The sequence below is a fragment of the Dipodomys merriami genome, unplaced genomic scaffold (assembly GCF_024711535.1).
Source record: "Dipodomys merriami isolate MVZ:Mamm:240054 unplaced genomic scaffold, mDipMer1.0.p SCAF_1, whole genome shotgun sequence".
NCBI classification, from domain to species: Eukaryota; Metazoa; Chordata; class Mammalia; order Rodentia; family Heteromyidae; genus Dipodomys; species Dipodomys merriami.
Window position 1 is genome coordinate 78,654,086 of NW_027202270.1, and position 22,849 is coordinate 78,676,934.

The 22,849-nt window shown below is 38.5% G+C and overlaps 1 protein-coding gene and 1 pseudogene across 7 annotated transcripts in view; both read left to right on the forward strand.

Annotated features, from left to right (window-relative positions):
- The window catches only part of Nckap5 (NCK associated protein 5), a 959,972-nt gene that overhangs the window by 298,097 nt on the left and 639,026 nt on the right, over positions 1–22,849 (forward strand). The gene's annotated exons all lie outside the window — the stretch shown is intronic.
- Positions 6,476–6,575, forward strand: LOC138834908 (U6 spliceosomal RNA; annotated as a pseudogene).

Here is a 22,849-nt window from a genome sequence, read left to right on the forward strand (position 1 = left end):
TGCAAAATTTACCATGAGTAACTGTTTCCTGCCCTGCACCTTCATTTTGGGATTTTGCTGACTGCTTTTTGAAGACACCTGATGCTGCTCACATTCAACAAGCACACACTACTATTCCATCTTTAAGATGGTCAGCAACCCCTGGAAGAGGACAGTTATTGTCCTTTGTTAATGAAGCCCAATCTACATGTACTCATCAGAAGGAATTTTTTTATGTATATAAACATAGAAAACTCATGTGGATGCATAGAAAAAGCATGAAATCTGGAGCTTGGGCTCCATCCCGTACTCACAGTAGATCAGGCAAGCATTCAACTCTCAAGAGCAGTCACGAGCTATCCATATGCAAATGGAGGTGATTAGGATCTACAAATAGGAAGATTCAGTTAAATAGATTATGATTTTTTTCTCTTTTCTTTTTTTAATACATTTTTTATTGTGAGAATAATGTACAGGGGAGGGATTACAGTTACATGAGCAAGGTAATGAGTGCATTTCTTACCAAGCATTGTTGTCTCCTCCTTTGTTTTTACCCTCCCATAACTTCCTTCCATCTCCACAACTACATTCCCCCACACCTAAATTGTAAAGTTCATTTTTCACATACCGTCTTGTACATCTCATTGTTGCATTGGGTCAACCTGTATCCCTGATTAAACAATTTGTTTTTTCCCTTCCCCTCCCCAAATTATACCAACATCAAATACAGTGAAAACAGGGGTTAGAACATGGGGGAGGGACATACAAAGCAACAAAACAATCATGTGGTACCTTATTAATATGTTAGAAACAATAGCAAGAAAGAAAAAACCACTTGTGTTCTTATCTTGGGGTTTTTCCACGTAACATCATCTTATCTGACCTTTTCTGCTTGTCTCAGTCCTATACTAGGTATTGCAAATAAGGGAAACGATGGGACCTATGTTTCTTTGGGCCTGGCTTACTTCACTTAATATAACTTTTTCAAGTCTTTCCATTTCTTAACAGATGGGTCAATGTTATTCTTTCTGATGGAGGCATAGAACTCCATTGTGTATATATACCACATTTTCTTGATCCATTCATCTACTGAGGGGCATCTGGGTTGGTTCCATATCTAAACTATGGTAAATAATACTGCAATAAACATAGTTGTAGCTTTAGTATGGTCTTGTTTGTGATCATTCGGGTAAATGCCCAAAAGTGGGATTGCTGGGTCATAGGGGAGCACTATGTGGATTATGAATTTTTTTAAAAACCTCCTTTTGGTACCTGTCACATGGCATATTTTCCATGACAGATACTTCTAACACCTACTCCATTTTCAGTTTACAACTAGTATTTCCACAGTGATAGCTTTGCAAGTATTAAGGAATTAAGACATGCCTTTTATTTTTGTTGTGATTCCATGAGAGCCTCTCAAAAACTCCATAAAGTAGAGGTTTATTTGTATTAGTTTTCGTCTTTTTTCCAATGAGAAAAAAACTGAATCACAAAGTAGCTGAGAGACTTGGACGAGGTCAAATAACCAGTGGGTTGCAAAGGCAGGCTCTTAAAATGATTGCATATGTAACTACTGACATAAACCATTCCTACCTTCCACCTCCCCTTCTCCTTCCTATGGCACACTGGCTTAACCTAGATTCACAGTTGTACATATCTTCCAGCCTGGGATGCCACAAGACCTTCCCTAGATCTCATTTCAGCTCCTTATAGTATCTGATGCAGTCCCTTTTATATGAAGACATATAAAAAGTAACAGAAATGGTGGCAAAGGGGTTTGAGAAGCCTCCTGTCACGAGATCATTCTATAGCATGGTATTTAGCAATGCAATCTGACTGGCTCTCAGGATCTCTTCAGACATGATTAAGAATTGAGGGACAAGGCAAAGAAGCTCAGCTGCCACCACTCTTGGCTCTGCTAGAAATTCAGTGGTTGTTGAGAAGGCGACAGAGCATGGCTAATATGGATACGTGTTATAGAAATTGATGACCATTGACTATTTGTGTGACTTTACTTCTACAATTTGTTTGTTAAATCCATCATAGCCCTAGCTTTGCCCAGTAATAGAAGAAATGAGAAAACATTAGTGTTCTTTGATATAGTATTTAGACTCCCAAGTAGGCCTGCAAATTCAACCCCGAATTCCTTAGCCTTTACTCTTCTGATGTACCATGTACTGACTAATAAACCTGTCCAAGCCCCAAGGTCCTCAAATTTATTTTTAAAAAAGGAGAAAGAGAAAGAAAATGGGGCCTAAACATAATCATCCTGTGCTTCTTTTTTCTTCTTCTTTTTTTTGCCTAAGGCAACTCTGAAATGAATTAACTACCAACTACCTATAAAACGTCTGGATCTGCTAGTCAGAGAGTTAGCAATTGCACTTTCTGAGCCAAATCTGGGAAGACTTAATTTGTAGAGGCTTTATGTTCATTGTGCTAGGGAACAGTAAAGGAAAAATTCACAGAACCAATGGCAGATTTTAGATTCTTAATTATTTCAAATAAAAAGATGGTGAAAGTTCCCATTGCTGAGTAATAGAAAAGTTTTGCTTTTGAAACAAGACTGTTCCCTTGAAAGGGAACCTTTGAGAGAAATGTTGTCAAGTGGTCCAGCCCCATAGTGATGGATTTACTCAAGAGGCCAATGGCCCCCAGCTTGTGTCTGACCTGTACTGGGTATTGACATGCTGTCTCACTCTGAGCAAGTCATTTAACCTCCTGCCTCAGGTCACCCATCTGTGACGTGAAGGAAAGCACACAGCCATCCCCAGAAGGCGAATGAACAGCAGGGAAGGGGGGAAAAGCCCTGGAAAATTTTAATACTGAATTATAAGATCAAAGGCAAATGAGTGAACATAAATTTCTATTTACTCTACCATTATCTTTGAAATCCTGACAAAAACATGGAAACCCTTTTGTGTACAGCTTCTAAACGATAATTTTAAAAATTAGAGTTAACATTTTTATGAAATATTTCAAATTGAAGCACAAACATGGCCATCATGCTCTCTTCATGTGATGATGACATGAGTAATGGCAGGATCTGTGCTCTAAAATCCCATTGTCTGTATAAATCAGTTGGCAGGGAATGGTCCAGGGAGATAATAGACTCCCAAGAAACACATTCAAAACCAATTATGCCCATATACTTATAAGGCTCTAGAACACAGCTTCTTCCAAAAATGGGTATTCGTCTGGCTTCTGGTATATCCGGTAGTTGGAATTTTGTTCATGAAGTCTTGTCATGTTTATTTGTAATAGTAATTTTCACTTGATGCTTGATGTTGAAAAAACAATTTATTTTGCCAAGTGAGACACATTTTAAACACTGACAACACTTTGTCAGAGCACATGATTCTGAAGTTTTTGAAGAATAAAATGTCCCTAAAGACAAAGGCACTTAGGTGATCCTCTGAAGTTATCCTGGGACATACTTCATATCACCTGAAATCTCCTTTCTTGACTACTGGGGCTGACAAGGCTAGGTTGGGCTTGACCTATGTGACATATGAAAGTCAAACATAGCTACCCTTGAGAGAAGGAAATGGAATGACTGACCTTTGTGGATAGATCATGCACTCCCACCAGCTGGAAACACAGCTAGTAGCCCAACCCATTCCAATTCCCATCCTGAAACCAACACACTATCATCCTCATCACTGCTTGTTACATTGTGTGGGAATTTGGTATATTCCCTTGACAGAGGACTCATAGTTACTAGAAGACGTTCTTGGCAGGTTTCACACTTTTAATGGGTACCTTAAGTGACATCAACCTGCAAACCAGCTGCTGTTGCCAAGGCTCAGCTACTTAAAACCAGTCCTAGGTTGACTCTTTATGCACCTAAATGGAAAAGCAATGCCTGAATCGTTCCTGAGATTTAGCGTGGACACAGTAATTGCCTTCCTTTCCAAGGCAGGTGATGCATTTGCCACTGTGGACTGGAGCATGCAGCTGCTCTCAGTCATACCAGAAGCAATGGGAGAGAAGTGCAGGAGGAAATAGAAAATGTCAAAGAGCTCCGGGTGGGAAATTACATTTTGCAGATGCCATTAAGCTCTGTCAGGGGAGAAGATGAAAATGTTAATTGATGGATTTTGTTATGTTTTATTGTCTTTTGAGTTGCTGAGTAAGTCATCAGATGATGCTGTTTAATCCTTCATGTTAAACTTTAAGGGGATCTGTCAACTGCTATTCATCTTTTACCCTTTCTACAAAAGTGTCTGAAACTACTGTATCCTGCCCATGAAAAAAAATTGGGGTTGTAAATATATGTATGCAGCTCAAGAATTGATAGAAGTCTTAATCCAATAGCACTATGAGCATCAAGAGCACTATCGTTAAAGAAATTCTGGATCAATCAAGGACAATTAGGATATGTTTTTAAATCTAAAATATACATGTATGCATACTTTTACAAGCACATATTTACCCATGGTTTTCTTTTTTAGCTATGAAATAAAATAAAACAACGTGTGCCTTACTGGTGTGTGTGTATGTGTCTGTACATATAGAAATGAGTTAATAACAGCACTGGGTACAATGTGTTGGTTCAACACTTTTTAACTGGAGACCATTTATACTATATAGTACAGAAAATCACACATCAAAGAAAGTGAAAATTAAAGCAACTTGCACATTTTTTAAATGTTGCACATTTTAGTATATGTTTGCCACAAAATGTACTTTCAGAAGGCAACACGAAACAGTCCTATTTTTTAAAATGAATTAATGATACATTTGGTAAAGAAAACAAAACAAAATAAAACAAGCCCTTGGTTTCTTGCACATATTGCTTCCTAGATCTGGACAATAATGCCCAGTGTTAACCTTCCTGTGTTTTTGCTTCATGCTCTAGCCATTGACCTCTCCTGTCAAAAGTCATGATTATCTTTAAGAGAAACTCCACAAAGCTCATTCTTGAGCCTGTCCCCAAATCTTAAGAAACCTCCCCAGATTTCCTGTTATAAGTAACACTGTGGATGACCTGATAAACCTGGACAGAACAGAGTCCTTGAGTGGCAATTTTTCATATATGGGGTACAATATGCAGGGGTCCTTTGTATTTGTTTCTGAAATTTTGGAGAACTCAAAGAGTACATAATCTGCCCTAACATTTGATTTGATGAGTAAATTAATGTTAATCATCCAATATGCCATCTTACAAATAGTCTTACTTTTGTCTAATGCCATCCAGTTGTTGTTGACAATTCCATCAAGTTTTTGTTCTACCTAGTAGCTCAGCCCTTCCTTCACCCCATTTTTTCCAAATACCTTGCTTGTCTTTTACTCAGTCTTCTATCAGATTTATTCTCTTTCTCTCTTTCTCTCTTCATGATATCTGGGTGGCAAATTCTACCTAGAGGTACTTCTTGCAGGTCTCTATATTTTTCTTAAGTTAGATCAATTAGAAACCTGTAAAGTACTTAAAGAAGGCTCAGTACTCTATTTTATAAGTGCTTATCTGAGCTCCTCTTGTGCTGCCTTTTCTCCATGTAGACATCCCCGCCTGTTGTTCCCCACCAGGACAGGTTCTGTGGACTATGAGGTGAGACAGGAAGAACCAAACAATGGCTCCCTTCTGTCACTGTAGTCTTCCCGTGGGATGGTCTGAGTGTTCTCCTTCTCATGTTAGTTCAGTTACAACATGGAAAATTTGACCCTACTCTCTAAAAGTTTAATGGAGAAAACTGAGGAGTGTGTGTCAGTAAAGGGAACAGCTAAGAATTCTCAAAAGGCTTCCTAAAGCAAATCCTATTGGTCTTTTTCTTTATAATAAGAAGTTTATAGTATCTACAAGGTATCTTGTCCCACTATTACAGATTCCTTTAGGGAAGAAAGTTCTCACATTAAGATTGCCAAGACTTGGGAAAAAATTATATTAAGTGAAGTAAGCCAGGCCCAAAGAAACTTAGGTCCCATGGTTTCCCTTATTTGCAATATCTAATATATGTCTGAGTCAAGCAAAAAAGGTCAAATAAGTTGATGTTAGGGAAATGAACCCTAAGATATGTATTCAAATGTTTTTTTCTTTCAGGTGATTGTTTCTAACACATTTATAAGATTATTTCTTTGTTGCTTTGTATGTCCCTCCAACACTGTATAACCCCTGCTTTCACTGTATTTGAGGTTCGTGTAATTTGTGGAGGGGAAGGGAAAAAACAAATCGTTTAACTAGGGATACAGGTGGATCCATTGCAACAATGAGATGTACAAGTCGTTATGTGGAAAAACGAACTTTACAACTTTGGTGAGGGAGGGGGAGTACTGGGTGGGGAGGGTGGGGGGGAGGATGGGTAGGGATGGGAAGGGGAAACAAAGGAGGAGGCTACAATGCTTGATAAGAAATGTACTCATTATCTTGCCCATGTAATTGTAACTCCTCTGTACAGCATTTTCACGATGAAAATAAAAATAAAAATAATAAAAAAAGACAGAAGAGTGCTAGCCTTGAGCTGAAGAGCTGAGGGACAGCACCCAGGCCCAGAGGTCAGGCCCCACGACTGGACCCCCCCCCAAAAAAAAGACAGAGAAGATTAGCATGGCCCCAATGCAAGGATGACAGGCAAATTTGTGAAGCGTTCCATATTTTTACAACAACAGACGCAGGAGGGGATGTGGCCAGAAGGGAACCTTACTTCATTGTTGGTGGGAGTGTAAACTTGTTCAACCACTTTGGAAAGTAGTATGGAGGTTCCTCTAAAGACTCCACATAGAGCTCCCCTATGACCCAGCAATCCCACTTTTTGGGCATTCACCCGAATAATCACAAACAAGACTATACTAAAACTACCAGCACAACTATGTTTATTGCAGCATTATTTACCATAGCTAAGATATGGAACCAACCCCGATGCCCCTCAGTAGATGAATGGATCAATAAAACATGGTGTGTGTGTGTGTGTGTGTGTGTGTGTGTGTGTGTGTGTGTGTGTGTATTGGATTTCTATGTCTCCATCAGAAAGAATGACATCACCCAATTTGTTAGGAAATGGAAAAACTTGGAAAAAATTATATTAACTGAAGTCAGCAAAGTCCAAAGAAACATAAGTTCCATGGTATCCCTTAAGTGCAATAACTAATATATGTCTGGGATAAGCAGAAAAGATCAAAAGCTATGTGCATATGACTAGATAAGATGATGTTAAGCTAAATGAACCCCAAGATACAGACACAAGTGTTTTTTTCTTGCTGTTGTTTCTAAGGTATTTATAATGTACAATGTGATTTTTTTTTGTTTTTTATATGCTTCTCCCCCACAGTATAACCCCTGTTTTCACTGTATTTGATGTTGGTGCACCTGCATCTTGAATATACACTTCTTTAATTTGGGGAGGGAAAGGGAAAAAGTTCTTTTTTATTGTGAAAATACCGGACTGAGGGGTAAAATTCTTAAATAGAGATACAGGTTGACCCATTGTAACAATGAGATGCACAGACACTACGTTGGAAAATGAACTTTTCAATTTAAACGGGGGTGGGGAGTAAGGGGTAGGGGGGTGAGGAGTGTACTTGTGGAGGCGGAAGGAAAAGGATGGTGGAGGAAAAACAAAGCAGGGGTAACAATGCTTGATAGGAAATGTACTCATTACCTTGCTCATGTAACTGTAACCCTTCTGTACAGTATTTTTTACAATAGAAAATGTTTTAAAATGTTAAAAAAAAAAGATTGCTAAGTTTCTTTGCCTGTGAAAATTTCCAGTACTTAAGATTTCAGAAGTGATCAGGTTGAAATGTAAGCTAACATGTGGCATCAAAATTAAAGTGCATCTACTCTACCCTTCAGATATTATTCAAATACATTTGTCATTTTTAGATGGAGCAGTAGATCTCATTGGATGTTAGTTGCTTTCACTCCTTCTGACTAAGACATCATAAGAGTTTGTTGTATTGATTTTTCCATTTCTCAATCTTATGTTCATTATTTAATGTTCATGGTTTTATACATTGTTGCTTTCAGAGCTTGTCCCAAACAGGCCAAAGAATGGGTAGGAGCTACATGTAGTGGCAAGACAAGTCTGACATCGTTAGTCACTTTCAAACTTCTCGTTTTGCCTGTAACTGAGTTTTTTCTTTTAACATGTTATTTCAAATATCTTGATTTTCCTATGAGTTCAGTTGTTCTGTTTAAAACAAGATAGACAACATTTGTGGTATATTGTGTTTTTGTTTCCTTTAGTCCCAATCCTTTATTAAACACCCCAAACTGGCAAGATGAGGGCAGATAGTCAGTAGATTTGGGGAATGGGAATATGATTTGTACTTTGCAACAACTTCTGTAGGTCTATAAAGTCTATAAACCAATCACCATAGTCTGATGTTTAGGGGGGATAGCTTATTCAGATGAAAAGAATACAGCTTTAAAAGTCAAAGACCATCATTTCACATCTTGGTTTACCCAGCTGGTAACCTTGGACAATGTGGAAGTAGGTGACTGATAAATTAATAATCAGTGAGCTCCAATGATATGGATATGTTTGGTCTACTTCAGAATTTCTCAGCTTGGACAGTGCATTGGGCTGGACAGGTGTTTGTTATGGAGGCTTTCACTGTCATGGCAGGATATTTCATGGCTTCTCTGGCTTTTCCTCCCTAGCAGACAGTACCACATCCTCCCCAGCTATGACAACCTACATGGTCTCCTGCTGTAGAAGTCACACCCCCATTGATAAGGGAGGATCTACATGTTCACTTTCAATCTTTCCAGGAGGACCCCTGCATTTAATAACATCCTTATTGTCTTAAGAGGGACCCAGGGCTACGAAAGGAAAAATATGAAACACTTCATATAGGTGCTAAGAAGTTTAGGCAATCATTCTAAATTTATTTACAGCATAGTCCTGATCTGAGAATAGCCTGAACCTTTCTGTGCATTCTAGATGGAGAGTGTTATCATTTCTAGTCATTTGACCCATTACCAAAATTATTCTTGTGTTTTGTAAGTTCTTAAAATTGGATTTACTCATACCCATCAGTATCCTGGGGCTGCAAACTGCAGGACAATCAGAGCCAAGGATCAACTCTGTGCCTTTAAAACCCTAAGAACATGAAACATCCTTGCCTAGAAGTAGAATTTAAATCCTTCAGAGATCTTTTGCTACTCAACAATATAGAGAAAAGATTTTTTTAAAAAAGACAAACTAGGTGACTCCTCCTATCTGTAAACCTAGCTACTTGGGAGGCTGAGATCTGAGGATCACAGTTTGAAGCTAGACTGAGCAGAAAACTCCATAAGACTCCTTTCTCTACTGAACTACTCACAAAAGGCTGGAAGTGGTGCCGTGGCTCAAATAATAGAGCACTAGCCTTGAGCAAAAGAAGCTCAAAGACAGAGCCCAGGCCCTGAGTTCAAAACAAAAAATCACAACAACAACAAGAACAAACCTCCAACAATTCTAGATGTTGAGGTGTCAGTATCTGGTCAGGAACTTTTGAGAGAAAAAAGAGAGGAAAACAGAATGAGTCCCAGTGGACATCAAAACTGTATCAAGCAGCAAATTCTGGTAGGAAAAGAACAGGCGGTTGAGCATGGACCACTTTTCTCAATCACATTTCTAGAGCATCTCACAGTTACTTTTCCTTAAGAATCACCTGGGTGTTCTGGGAAATGCCCAAGTCCTTCTGGGAAGGCTCTGATTTTGAGTGTTTGAGGTTATGTCTAGAAATAGTTAGGTTTACAAAGCACAAGGTCAATTTAATGGTTAACAGACTTAAGAAACACAGGAGTGGAGACCCTTGCTACTCTCTCAAGCTCACATGGGCATAGGTTAGGAGCAGGCTGTGAGTCACATGCTGATTCAGCATGGTGGAATCTAAGATTTTATATTTCTTTTAAGCCCCTAGGAGATACAGACATTTAGGCATGTGTGCCCCACCTTGAATAGTACTTCTGAAACCAGTGGGGAATGGTATTCTGTAAAGTTAGGGTTGAGTTGATAAAAATTTGAACACATAAAAATCCACAAGGAAATATCAGCTTGTGTTAGAGAACCAAGCTTATGAAGACAACTAGGGAAATGTGTAAGTATTTGAAATACCCATCCAAATTTCTTTAGCTCCCTTCATCATCCCTTTATCATCTGTGTGTAGCTGGAAAAGGGGCTTACATGATAAGGCTGTAGGTTTGCATCCATAAGGAAATGCGGTCCCCCTGCATCTCAGGTTGTTGTGAAGATTAAATATGGTGGTGATGGAAGGCCCCTGTCTTTTTCCATCACTGTTTTATTCAGTAGCTCCTGGGATGACACAGAATAGCTGCTCAGCAGAGTTCAGGCCTTCTATGTGATCAGGCTTTCAAAACAGATTCTAGATATTTCTTCTTGTACCTCATCACCATACCATTGTTTCCAAACATTTCCTAGTGGTAGAATTGAACACATCAGAGGTTGAAAAGTTACAGAACGTTTTCTGGCTGTTGAGTTGAACTCAGCCAGCAATGGAATAAACTTTCCTATGCAGAGGTGGGAAGAACATGAATGGGGATTAATCTCAAGGTCTCCTTTGTACAGGCTGAAATTTTCTTAATAGAGACCCAGAAACACAACAAATCAAAGAAAGGATGGACAAATGGGATTGCATGAAGCTGCAGAGCTTCTGCATGGCAAAGGACATAGCTAGCAAGATCAATAAAAAGCCCATGGATTGGGAGAAGATCTTCACTAGCCATAAAATGGACAAGGGTCACATATCTAAAATATACTTGGAACTCAAAAAATTAAATCCCCCAACACCAAATCCTCAAAGACATAAAGAGAGACTTCTCTGAAGAGGAAATAAGAATGTCCAATAGACACATGAAGAAATGCTCAACCTCTCTAGCCATAAAAGAAATGCAAATCAAAACAACATTGAGATTCCACCTCAACCCAGTTAGAATGGCTATAATCAAGAACTCTAATAACAACAAATACTGGCAGGGATGTGGCCAATGGAAACCCTACAGCATTGTTGGTGGGAGTGTAAACTTAGTCAACCACTTTGGAAAGTAGTATGGAGGTTCCTCAAAAGACTCCACATAGAGCTCCCCTAAGACTCAGCAATCCCACTTTGGGGCATTTACCCAAATGATCACAAACAAGACCATTCTAAAGCTACCAGCACAACTATGTTTATTGCAGCATTATTTACCATAGCTAAGATATGGAGCCAATCCAGATGCCCCTCAGTAGATAAATGGATCAAGAAAATGTGGTATGCCGGGCGCTGGTGGCTCACGCCTGTAATCCTGAGTAGCTCAGGAGGCTGAGATCTGAGGATCGCGGTTCAAAGCCAGCCCGGGCAGGAGAGACCATGAGACTCCTATCTCCAATAAACCACCAGAAAACCGGAAGTGGCCCTGTAGCTCAAGTGGTAGAGCGCTCGCCTTGAGCTGAAGAGCTGAGGGACAGCGCCCAGGCCCAGAGTTCAAGCCCCACGACCGACAAAAAAAAAAAAAAAAAAAAAATGTGGTATATATACACAATGGAATTCTATGCCTCCATCAGAAAGAATGACATTGCCCTATTTGTTAGGAAATAGAAAGACTTAGAAAAAATTATATCAAGTAAGTACATTTTAAGGATTATTTTCAAAGTGGTTTCTTATTTGTCTTTTTAAAAATAATTATCTTTACATAGTTGTACAAAGAAGTTGTCATTTAAGCATTATATGAATACAGTTCTTCTTGAGCAATGCCATTCCTTTCTTCGTACTCCTCCATTCCTTCCAATATCACCCCTCCCTCAATTTTTCTAATTTCATTGGATATGCATTGATTTTTGTGACTGTATTCTCCTCCTCTTCCTGTCTTCATTCATCTACCTCATTCCCTATCATCCCGCTTCCTCCCTTTCCAGTACTTGCATTGTGTTATTTTGTTGGACTGTGAGTCTTTCTAAGGAATTACATCATTTGAGTTCTCCCACGAATCTACCATAATTAGGTTAATACACATATGTATTCTTGGATAGTACCTTAAAGTAATTGTTTATATTTATAAATTAATTCTAGTTTCCACATATGTGAGAAAAGATGTATCCTCTGTCAGTCTTGGCCTGACTTACTTTGCTTAACATCATTTTTTCCAGTTTCTTCAATTTCGTTGCAAATGATGAAATAACCTTTCTTCTATTGGCTGAGGACAATTCCATTTTATATATAAATACTACATTTTCATGATCCATTCATTCATTGAGGAATATCCAGGTTGATTCTGTACCTTAGCTAGGGTGAACTGTGCTGCAATAAACATAATTGTGCTGGTGGCTTAACTGAATAGAACTTCGTAATCTTTTGGATGTATGCCCAGGAGCAGAATTGCTGCATCATGAGGAAGTTCTTTGTTTAGTTTTTTGAGGAACCTCCATCTTATTTTCTTATTGAAACAAGCTTACATTCCCCTACCATTTTCCCCCATGTCTGTTATTTGTATTTTTTCTTTTTTATAATAAGTTTTTTTTATTGTGAAAATACTGTACAGAGGGGTTACAGTTACATGATCAAGGTAATGAGTACATTTCTTATCAAGTATTGTTGCTCCTCCTTTGTTTTTCCCCTACCAATCCTTCCCTACCACCATGTTCCTTCCCCACGGTATAACCCCTATTTTCACTGTATTGATGTCGGTATAATTTGGGGAGGGGAAGGGAAAAAACAAAATGTTTAAATAGGGATACAGGTTGACCCATTGTAACAATGAGATGTACAAAGGGGAGTATAGCTATTTGTATTTTTGATGGCCACTCTAACTAGGATGAGAAGGAATTTTGGTATTGTTTAGATTCACATTTCCTTTATGGCCAGAGATGCTGAGAATTTCTTCATATCTCTGTTGGCCATTTTATTTCTTTTGAGCAGGCTCTATTTTGCTCTTTGTCTATTTATTAATTGGATTATTGATTCTTCTGAGGATTTAGTTCCCTAAGCTCTCTGTATATTCTAGATATTAGACCTTTGTCTGATATATAGCTGGGAAAGATCTTTTTAGCTTGTTAGTGTGTCCTTTGCCATCCGGAAACTTTTGAGTTGGATACAATCTCATTTATCAATTCTGTCTTTGATTTGCTGTGCTTCTGGATCTTTACTCAGAAAGTTCTTGCTTATTTTAAAAAGTCCTGTAATAGCTTCATGTTTTCATAGCTGACAGTGAGATATTTGATCTATTTTGAATTGATACCAGTACAAGTTGATAGATAAGGATCCAGTTACTGTGTACCTGTTAGTGTGTGACACTTGGGATACCTAAATGCCACTCTTGCCTTTGGTCCTGAGGTTGAATTGATGTGTTTTCCCAACAAGCCTGGTTTATTCCTCCTATACTTCTGTTTTGTACAGGAAATATTTTAATAAAGATCCATACAGTTCAGGCTTCCTTAATATCATGAAGGGTTTTCCAAACTCATATGTCAAAGGACACATGTAAAAGCATGTAAAATCAGGCATTTTTTTTGTCCGTTGTGAGGCTTGAATCTGGGCTTAGGTGATGTCTCTGAGCTCTTCAGCTGAAGGCTAGGGCTCTACCACTTGAGTCACAGCTCAACTTCTGGTTTTCTGGTGGTTTATTGAAGATAAGAATCTCCTCAGCTAGCTTTGAACAGCCTTCCTAAGATCTCAGCCTCCTGATTAGCTAGGATTACAGGCATAAGCCACAGCGCCAGGAATATTTTTCTAATGGAAGTCAAGATGTCCATTTGGAATTCAGAAGAGCGTGTGTGTGTGTGTGTGTGTGTGTGTGTGTGTGTGTGTGTGTGTGTGTGTGTGTGTGTGTACAAAAGTGTGCGTGCATGCCTAAAAGTTCTGGGCTTGAACCCGGGGACTAATCACTCTCTGAGCTTTTTTTGTTCAAAGGTAGCACTCTACCACTTGAGCCACAGCTGCACTTCTGTTTTTTTGTGGTTAGAGATAAGAGTCTAATAAACTTTCCTGCCTGGGCTGGCTTTAAGCCATCATCCTCAGTTCTCAGCTTCCTAAATAGCTAGAATTACCGGTACCCAGCTCAGGCTTTATCTTACTCTGAAGGGTAACTTGGTGTCATCGCCAGGAAGAATATTTGGAAGTTTTTTTTTTTTTGTGGACAAAATTTTAAATTGATGATGTGAATCTCAGGGCAGAAAAAAAACATTTTTCATGCTGAGAATCAGGCAGATGCCTCCACTCCCCAAGTCTGATAGAAGTGCGTTAAAGGTCGATTGATTGTAAAGCCTATGCATAAAACCTGAATCTTTTAAACATATGATTAGGTCCAAGATGGTGACCAAGTTCAACTGAACACTCATATCTCCCAACAATTGTGCTGGGTTATTTTATTTTGCTGCCAATGCTCTCCTCTACCCCAAGGTGTAAGCTGATACAGGAAGAATGTGTCTTGAGGCCAGTTGGCACTGACAGGAGGTGGTACTCAGATTTGCTTTGAATTGTAAGTGCTTACAGGAATTGTTAATATACTCGGTATGGCATCATGCTTCCTGTCCTTCTCAAGCCCACAGATCCTTTCCTCAGCTTTATCTTGATCTGACCCTTGCTGTCCTCATAGGCTAAATATGGAAGAAAACCCCCAAATGTTCAAAGAGATGCTCATAGTTGTAGCAATTGTGAGAAGAGAATGTCCCATTTCTAAGAGCTGTGGCTTCCTTTGTGCCTGATACTATGTTAATAATTTTGCATGTTTTTCTTGATTTCATTTTTTGTAGTTTTACGTGATCACAGTAATGAAGCTAAATTTCAAATAGCTGCACATTAAATAATCTGTTTTATCATTTTTCCTACTTTTAGCCAAATTGGAAAATATTTGAAAATATAATGGTTCACAATAAATGTTCACAAAGTGCTTGTTGAACAAATACTTTTCTGCAGGTGTCCTAAATATTGAGAATAATTTCTTTTCATACTTAAACTCTTAGGGAATTTAGAGGTATTGTTGTCCTTAGTACATGCAACTTGTTAAAACATGCATATGTGAAAGAATCACAAAGAATTAGTATAGTATATACTAAAATAAACTAGTAAAATAGACTTTTTATGTTAAAAATACTGGAAAAAGAGTTTTCAGCTTTTGTTTCATGTGATTTAATGTAATATTGTTTTCCATTATCTACTCACATATTGTAATTTGGACCCCACAAGCCTAGTTCTTCATCACTAAAAGGGAGGTAGAAACTTGTTTTACTGGCATGCTGTAAAAGATTAAACATGAATGTGATTCTCAACATTTTCCACAAGTTGTTTTAGCTTTGATCTTCTATACCAGAGTGTGTCATAATTTAGTATATTGTAACTTTCCCAAATCTCCCCCTTCCCCTGTTATTTCAGATAGTAGTGTCTTTGGTAAAGTATCAATTTTATTGTGGTACTAAAATATTTGTTGACCTAATTGTTTTATATACAGGTTATATTTAATGAACTCTATGGACTTTCTAAAATAACCCTTTTCTGTCTAAAATGAGACTTGAAAAAATGAGGCATTAGAAGATGATACCTGCTTTACAAAAGGGCGTATAGAATACCTGAGCATTAAGCTTAATCTGATGAAAAATCACTGGATATTTAGATGGACATGTTAAATTGTAACCTCCTTGTATAACATTTCAAAGTTCAGGAAAAAAATCTCTTTAACAGAAAATGAAAATACAAAAATTAAATACATTAGACACCAGAACAGAAGTTTTAGCCTTGCTGGAACAATGTTAAAGGCTGTTAAATGATAAGCCTTTCTTGTAAATGCCCTTTAGCAAGTTTATTTTTTCTTGTAAATATGCTGAAATGTTGAGGGCTTTAACTGGTAGATTCTAGAATCTTCTCTAGGGCCCTGATACCTTGAGCAACAGGCAATAGTCAACAGGAAGCCAAGCTGCCCTCCTGCCAACACCCAAAGCATCGTTCCAGAAGGCATTACACCAGCAAGCAGCCTGTATTTAGAATTTGGCTCAAAAGAATCAAAAGACCACAGCCACAACTGCCATTCCCATCAGATTGGTACTTCAGCTCCCCAAAAATTTGTGGTTGGCAAAAACACAATTCTTTATTTGTATCATGGTCTGTACCATGATCGGCACAAACAAAATCCTTCATTTGCACGGCAGACTGTACCATGATTGGCACAAACATGAGGGATCTGCTATGATGGGTGCAAACACCCTTGTCTCCTCCTCCTCAGGCAATACTAGCAAGCTGCATAACTCACCTTGTGAGCATCTGGGAGACACTCCTCTTGCTGCACCCCTGATATTATAACATCAGATCCTAATAAAGACTTTCTCTCCAGTGCTCATTCTGACTTTTGCTGGGCTGATAACATGAAGAGCAGAAGCAGTGACAATGGCAGAGAGGAAGGTGGCCTGGCAGCAAGGCAGTAGCAAGGCTGACAAGCTGCCTGGTCCAGAGCTTCAGGAACAGGCAGTTGCTTTCAGCAAAGAATATCATGGGCAAGAAAGAGCTTTAACACTTAAGGTCTCAAAAGCCTCCTGGAATACAAATTCCTATAGCACCGAGGGTCTTGAATTCTGTGCTGCCATCCTGCCTGCCACAGTCCCAGGGGTAACGGTCTGCAATTACCTTCAAGGGCCCAAAGTAAGGAGTAGCTCTTCCTGGGCTGTCCACAAATCCATCTGGGTAGAGCAGAAGGACCACAGGCAGCTGGTTTATAACACACATGCAAATTTTATACCAACACTTATTTGTATAAAGTCAGTTGTACAAACACAGTTACCATTTTAAGTTTCATCTAATTTAATATTGGGCTAAGACAAGGCATAAAATTGAGGAGACAGCAATGCAATCATTTTAATAATTTTTTGAAATGAGGACTTGACCTAATACAGAATTGTTTTGATTGGGAACTGTCACTGCCTCAAGATAGGGAAATAGTAGAATGAGAGCCGATTTTCAGACATGTCAGAAACTAAGATTTCCCTACAAAACTAAGGTTTCCCTTTTTGTGTCGCCTGACATTGTTTTCTACTCTCTTCGTTGTATTTTTAATATTTTCTTCCTGATAATTTCCCTTTTTATTTTAACAGAGTATCTCTCTCATGTCCATCAGCATTTACTCTAAAAGATAATTATGTCAAAGACTCAAGTTTCTCTTAGCATTAGCATAGGTTTAGTCTCCTCTTGCTAAAATTCTTTTCTCATTCTAAAGTTAATACTAACATGGAAAAGTGCTTAACAAGTACAGGATCTACAGCAATCATATTATGCCACCAAACTACAACATTTCTAAAGGTAGGGTATAATTTAAGTAACAAAACTGGGATCTCAAAATTGATTCATGTGGAGCTGGTGGATATAAGCTATGATGTTGAAGGGCTGGTTCCACTGAATGTCCAAGCATTGATCTATAACCACAGATATCAGGAGAGTGGTGGCAGCAAGGCTGTGCTGGACAATGGAAACCCTCTGAGTGAATCCTCAGAGAGATGGTGACCCTTTATTCCAGAGCAATCCGCTTGCAATAAAGCTAGCATTAGTCAATGTTCAGGATTATGGACAAAGTGGATAATGGGAGAGCAAAGGGTACTCCTAGCATTAAGGCTTAAATTTGAGGCCAACCCCTCTCCAGTGAGGAATTTGGAGCATGCTAAGAACAGCGGATGCCCAGAGGTAAGGAAGGGTCACAGAGTTGAAGAGACATAAAGGAAGGCGGAGTATGGTAGAGTAGCCAACTTGTTCTGGTTTGCCTAGATTCCTCCAGTATAAGGATTGTTAAGTTTCATATTCTCCATCCTGCACAGATAGGGTGGGTTACATCTCAAGTGGTCAGGAGGCATTTTAAGGCTTAATTTCTCCAATACACACATCAAATACAGAATTTTCCCAGCAAGACACAGTCCAGAGAGCCCACCTGCTAGTGAGGATGTTGATAGAATAAGCAAGGGGAAGCCACCATACTACAAGTCTATGTTCTCTTCAGCCAGTCAGCCTAGGAAAGGTAGGAAATTAAAAGTAATTACATTTCAAGCAGATTCCAAGTCAAAAATCTGCCCTTGTTCTGGTAAATATTACATGATAGCACTAAGTCCTTTCGAATTAGAGGCTAGGAAGAGGACCTGACTAATGATAGCTAGTCTGGTCCAGAAAGCAAAATGAACTGCTTCTATCTGTGATTCTTACAACCCTCTAGGGTAGTAAGTGCTCTCTAGGCACTTTACAGTGGGGAACAGTTCTATCTATCTTTTGTGCAGTTTGTTCTTCTTTGAATCCCAATTGAATCACAATAGGGAAGGCTATTACCTGCTATTTATCCTCAGTTTAGAACCTTTCATTTATTAAAAAAATTAAGTTTTCATGTGTGATTATTTTAGCATTTAATTTTGCATGGAAAGCATGGTATCTAATTTTGTGATGTTTATATACTTAGAATTATTTCCAAAAAATGTTTGCATAAATTTCCTGATATTCTCCATAACTCAACAAACCCCATCATAGTAAATTGCCCTTCTAAATTGATTGAACACATGTCCTTTGTCTACCTGTGTCTACTTTTCAATAATAATAATAATAATAATAAGTACAGGGAAATTATTTCCCACTGATAACTGAACTACCTGTATTGTTACCCCAAGTATGTAGGTTTAGAAACACGATTCTTGTGATTTTTCTACTAAAAAGCATCCACGGGATTCCAGGTCTGAGAAAAAGCAATCCTTTCTGTTACAACAAAATGTCTCCACCTTATAACCAGTCACCATTCTGTCTTGGAATTATTTGCTCCTTGACTTCAATTTTAGCTATTGTCTGTGTTGTTTGTAATCAGCCAGCCATGTCAAAGGTAGAAGGTCTTACCAATGGAGCAAAAGAATAGAACTTCCTCAGTGGAAACTATCCATTGACTTTACTTCGCTCTTCCAACTGTAACCTTCAGCAATCCCATTCCCAAACCCATTTCCAACCCCATTCCCAGCCAGCCATGAAGATAAGAAAGTGAGCCTTTGCCTCCAAAAAGATAGTCTTTCCCCAGTAGGGAATTTCACTGACCTTTTGAGTGCTTTCATATTTCCTTGTGTTACTCTCTCTGGTAACCAATTATAAAAAAAATGTGAGCCTGACTCCTTAGCAACAAGGAGAAGGGACAATGTCACCACTGGGGTTAGGGTAAAAACCGAGCAGACTACCCCACCTGGTATGCTTGCTGAGCTCTGTGGGAAGAATTGGCAATGCACCCTTCTGTACATGTACATGCACACACATGTACACACACTCAATGTTAGTACTCTACCACTGGAGCCACAGCTCCACTTCTGAATTTTTGGTTGTTGATTGGAGATAAAAATCAACTTCCTTCCCAGGCTGACTTTATGATTCTCCATAGCTCTAGGATTAAAGATATGAGCCACTGATGCCCCACTTTCTCTTGCTAATCTTTAAAATGCCTCCTATATGGATAGTGCTTCTGTCAACTGTACCACGATATAGCTGAAGTTGATTTACATTGTTTTCATTGAGCTTGAATCTTTCACCTGATGCAAGGAAGCACATCACCTAATGCTTTCTTATCTCCTACCCTCAAAATGAGATGTTTCAAGAAAAATTGTGAATAAATTGCATTCAAATTAGCTAAAACCTCAAGAGGCTAATGAGTTTCAACAAGAGAGAAGGTATATGAATATACTTTGGGTATAAATGTAATGGAGGAAGTTTAGTGAGAGCAAAACCACCTGGAAATCTTGCTAAAACTATCCATTGCTTGGTCCCTCCACCTGCAGAGATCAGTAGATCTGGGGAAAAGCTGGAGAGCTGGCATTTCTACACTTTTTGCAAGGGATGCTAATGATGTTGACTAGGGAGAACCACTGAAGTAGAACCTTGTCAGCAGACGAATCAATTTATGAATTAAGTATTCTAACGTTGTTGTGAAGTTGATATGCTCAAGTTGAGAATTCCACTTTAGTAAGATGTGGAAGAATCTAGAGCAAGCCTGAATATAAGTCAGATGAGGAATAATTTCTAAATTCTTAATACTGATTCCCTTCTGGGGATGGATTGGCACACAGATGAGCACTATGTGCATAAGGTCTCTTAATTAAAAGTTAATTTGGGTTATAATTATTTTGTTGATCATCTAGTGGAAGAGATCAGACTCTTAGAACTGTGTTCTATCACATATTTGTCTTTTCTTTCAAGAGATAAGACAGTTCTTTCCTCTGAATGAGAGACTTCTGTCAGAGCAAAATGATTGCCTAGTTGCCTTTCAACTAAGAGAAGGGGGCTATTTACTTCAGGTTGGCTCAACCCTCCAGGTTACCATCAATGAAAAGGTGTTTTTTTCACAGTTTCATATCTTACTTTATTTAATATTATGATATCATGAACATCATTTCAAAAACATGGTTTTTAATGGCCATGTAATTTTCCATGCTGTGTCCATATCATATCAATGTTCAGTTTCCAATTTGGGAGTGTTTAGGTGCTTCCAATTTTTGCTGCTACAATTACCTTAGCTATTTTAAAAAATATATATCCCTAAATAATTTCTTAGAATAAATGCCTACCAGCGAGAAGAGTGGTAATCACTTTATACCACAATATATTTGAAGATCTTATGAGAATAGTCAATTTATTTCACAAACAAGCTACAGAGTTGAATGAAGATGCTGAAAAGAAGATCCTGTTTTACATTGGTCTGCGACTGGCAGAAAAAGGAAGAGTTTGCTATGTATTTCACAGGGAATAAGTTAAGGTAATGATGGCCATTGATTGAACACAGTTGACCGTTGATTGAATACAGGTTCTCAAATTTTGCTGAGTTCAGAATTGCTTGGAGGGAGTGCTAGAAACAGATTGTTGATCTGCTGCACCCTCAGAGGTCAGTAAGTGTGGTGGAAAGCTTCAGAAGTGCTTTAACAAGTTTACAGGTGATAACTTATGAATAACTTTTACTTTCTAAATCCTATCTCTCCATGGGAAAAACTAGCCTAAACTTTCCCCTATTGATTAGCAGTTGATTCAGTAGGCATTCTCTGACAGTTGTTTATCCTCATGTTAGAGACTCAACTAAGATGCAAGCTGAGTGCCATGAGACCAAGTTGAAGGAGAGAATGATTGTTGGTGAGGCATGTCTATTTTCTCACTGAGGACCCTTTCTTTGTTCTTTATCAGAACTAGCTAACACTGCAAATTGAAAAATGATTGTCCTATAGAAACACTAAACCCCACTGCTGGGGTCTGTTTTTAGAAACTAGAGGTTTATTGGCCTCTAGTTTAATACTCAAGTGGCATTTTCATGGCCAGATTTAAAGATCTAAATGTGAGGAGTGGCAGCCAGATATATCCAGTTTTGTCCTGATGTTGCTGCTGATACAAGTTCTAGCCATGATTTCCTGTACCATACTGCCAAAACAACTCTTTTAATGGATTTTTTTTAGGTCTGCCTGGGATAAAAGCCCCATGCCCACTTTCTCTTCATGAAAGACAGCAAGTAGCCTCAACAGAAATCACCTGCCCCAAACCAGTAATCACCTGATTGTCAATCACCTGACTATGGGGTCAGCAAAGCACCCCAGACTCTTAGGTTACGTCCTCATCATATGAGATCATTTCTTGGACTGCCCTAGTCACACCTCCTTCAGAAAGTGAGAGGCCCCAGGCTCTGAAATCACTTCTGAATCTTCTGTGGTCATACCTCCCCATGTTCCCTATATAATCTCTATATAATCTCTATAATCCCCAAATAATCTCTCTCTTTTCTCTCTTCACACCTATGATTGGTGCTGGCTAGCAGTTTTTTTTTTCTCTCTCTCTCTCCTAATAAACTCTCTTCTGCCAGAATCACATGCAGATCTCCGTTAGGCAACCCCTATAGATTTCAGTAGTCTTTTTAGAATTAGTTTCTCCAAAAAGGATATTAGAAAAGGTCAAGTGTGAGCATTAACATTGGAAGATGGTGGAAGAGTGCAGGACTAACCACATGACATTAAAAAGCTCTCTGAGATGAAAACTTCAACTGAAGAGCAAGTTTAACACTGATGACTTTCTCTATTTTTTCTTTTCTTTATTTCTTTTTTGGCTTGGAATGAAATATTGGCTCTCACAAAAGGCCAGGTACATGCTGTTTCACTGAACTGCATCCCTTCTCTTGATTCACTTCTTTCTTGAGTTTTTTCCAACCCCCAGAACCCAATCTTAAACCATCTTCTCTGCTTCATGACCCTACCTCCCCAAGTTGAAATTCAGTACTCAGTAAAAGGATATTCTTTTAAAGAATTACCACAGAATTCTCTTTCAGAAAGAATTTTAATTTTTTCATAGAAAACAATTTTAGTATTTCCACAGGGTTTTCTTTTAGTACTTTCACCAGAGTGCCTTTGAAAATTTTCTTTTACAACTTTCTTTTAGGACTTTTATTTTTTATTGTCATTATAAAGTTGATATAAAGAGAGGTTACATAAGTCAGGTAATGAGTTTTGGACAATGTCTCCTTCCCTCATTCTCTCCCAGTTTTTCTTTCCTGTCCCCCACCCACAGGTTGTATAGTTCATTTTCAGCATAGTGTCATGTGAGTATCACTGCTGTAGTTGTTTGCCTTTTTTTAGAGCCATCACAAAACTTTTTTAAGAAAAAACTCTCACAAAATGCTAGCCACTGAAACCTGCTGAAAATGGGGAATAAGAATTCCAAGCCTAGGGAAATCAAGAAAACAGAGCTAAGGAGGCTCCTTTAGCCATTTCTCAATAACATGTTGGGGAGAACATTGAGGGAAAGGTGTTGAGAGTACTCCAAACATACTTGACTAATTGACTTTCATTTTTAAAATCAATCTTACATGTCCAAACTAAAACCAATTGTGCTCCTGTGTGTCTTCAGAATATTTTGTTTGTAGTTTTAGTTTGGTGTGGTGGTGGTGGTGGTGGTGGTGGTGGTGGTGGTGGTGGTGGTGGTGGTGGTGGTGGTGGTGGTG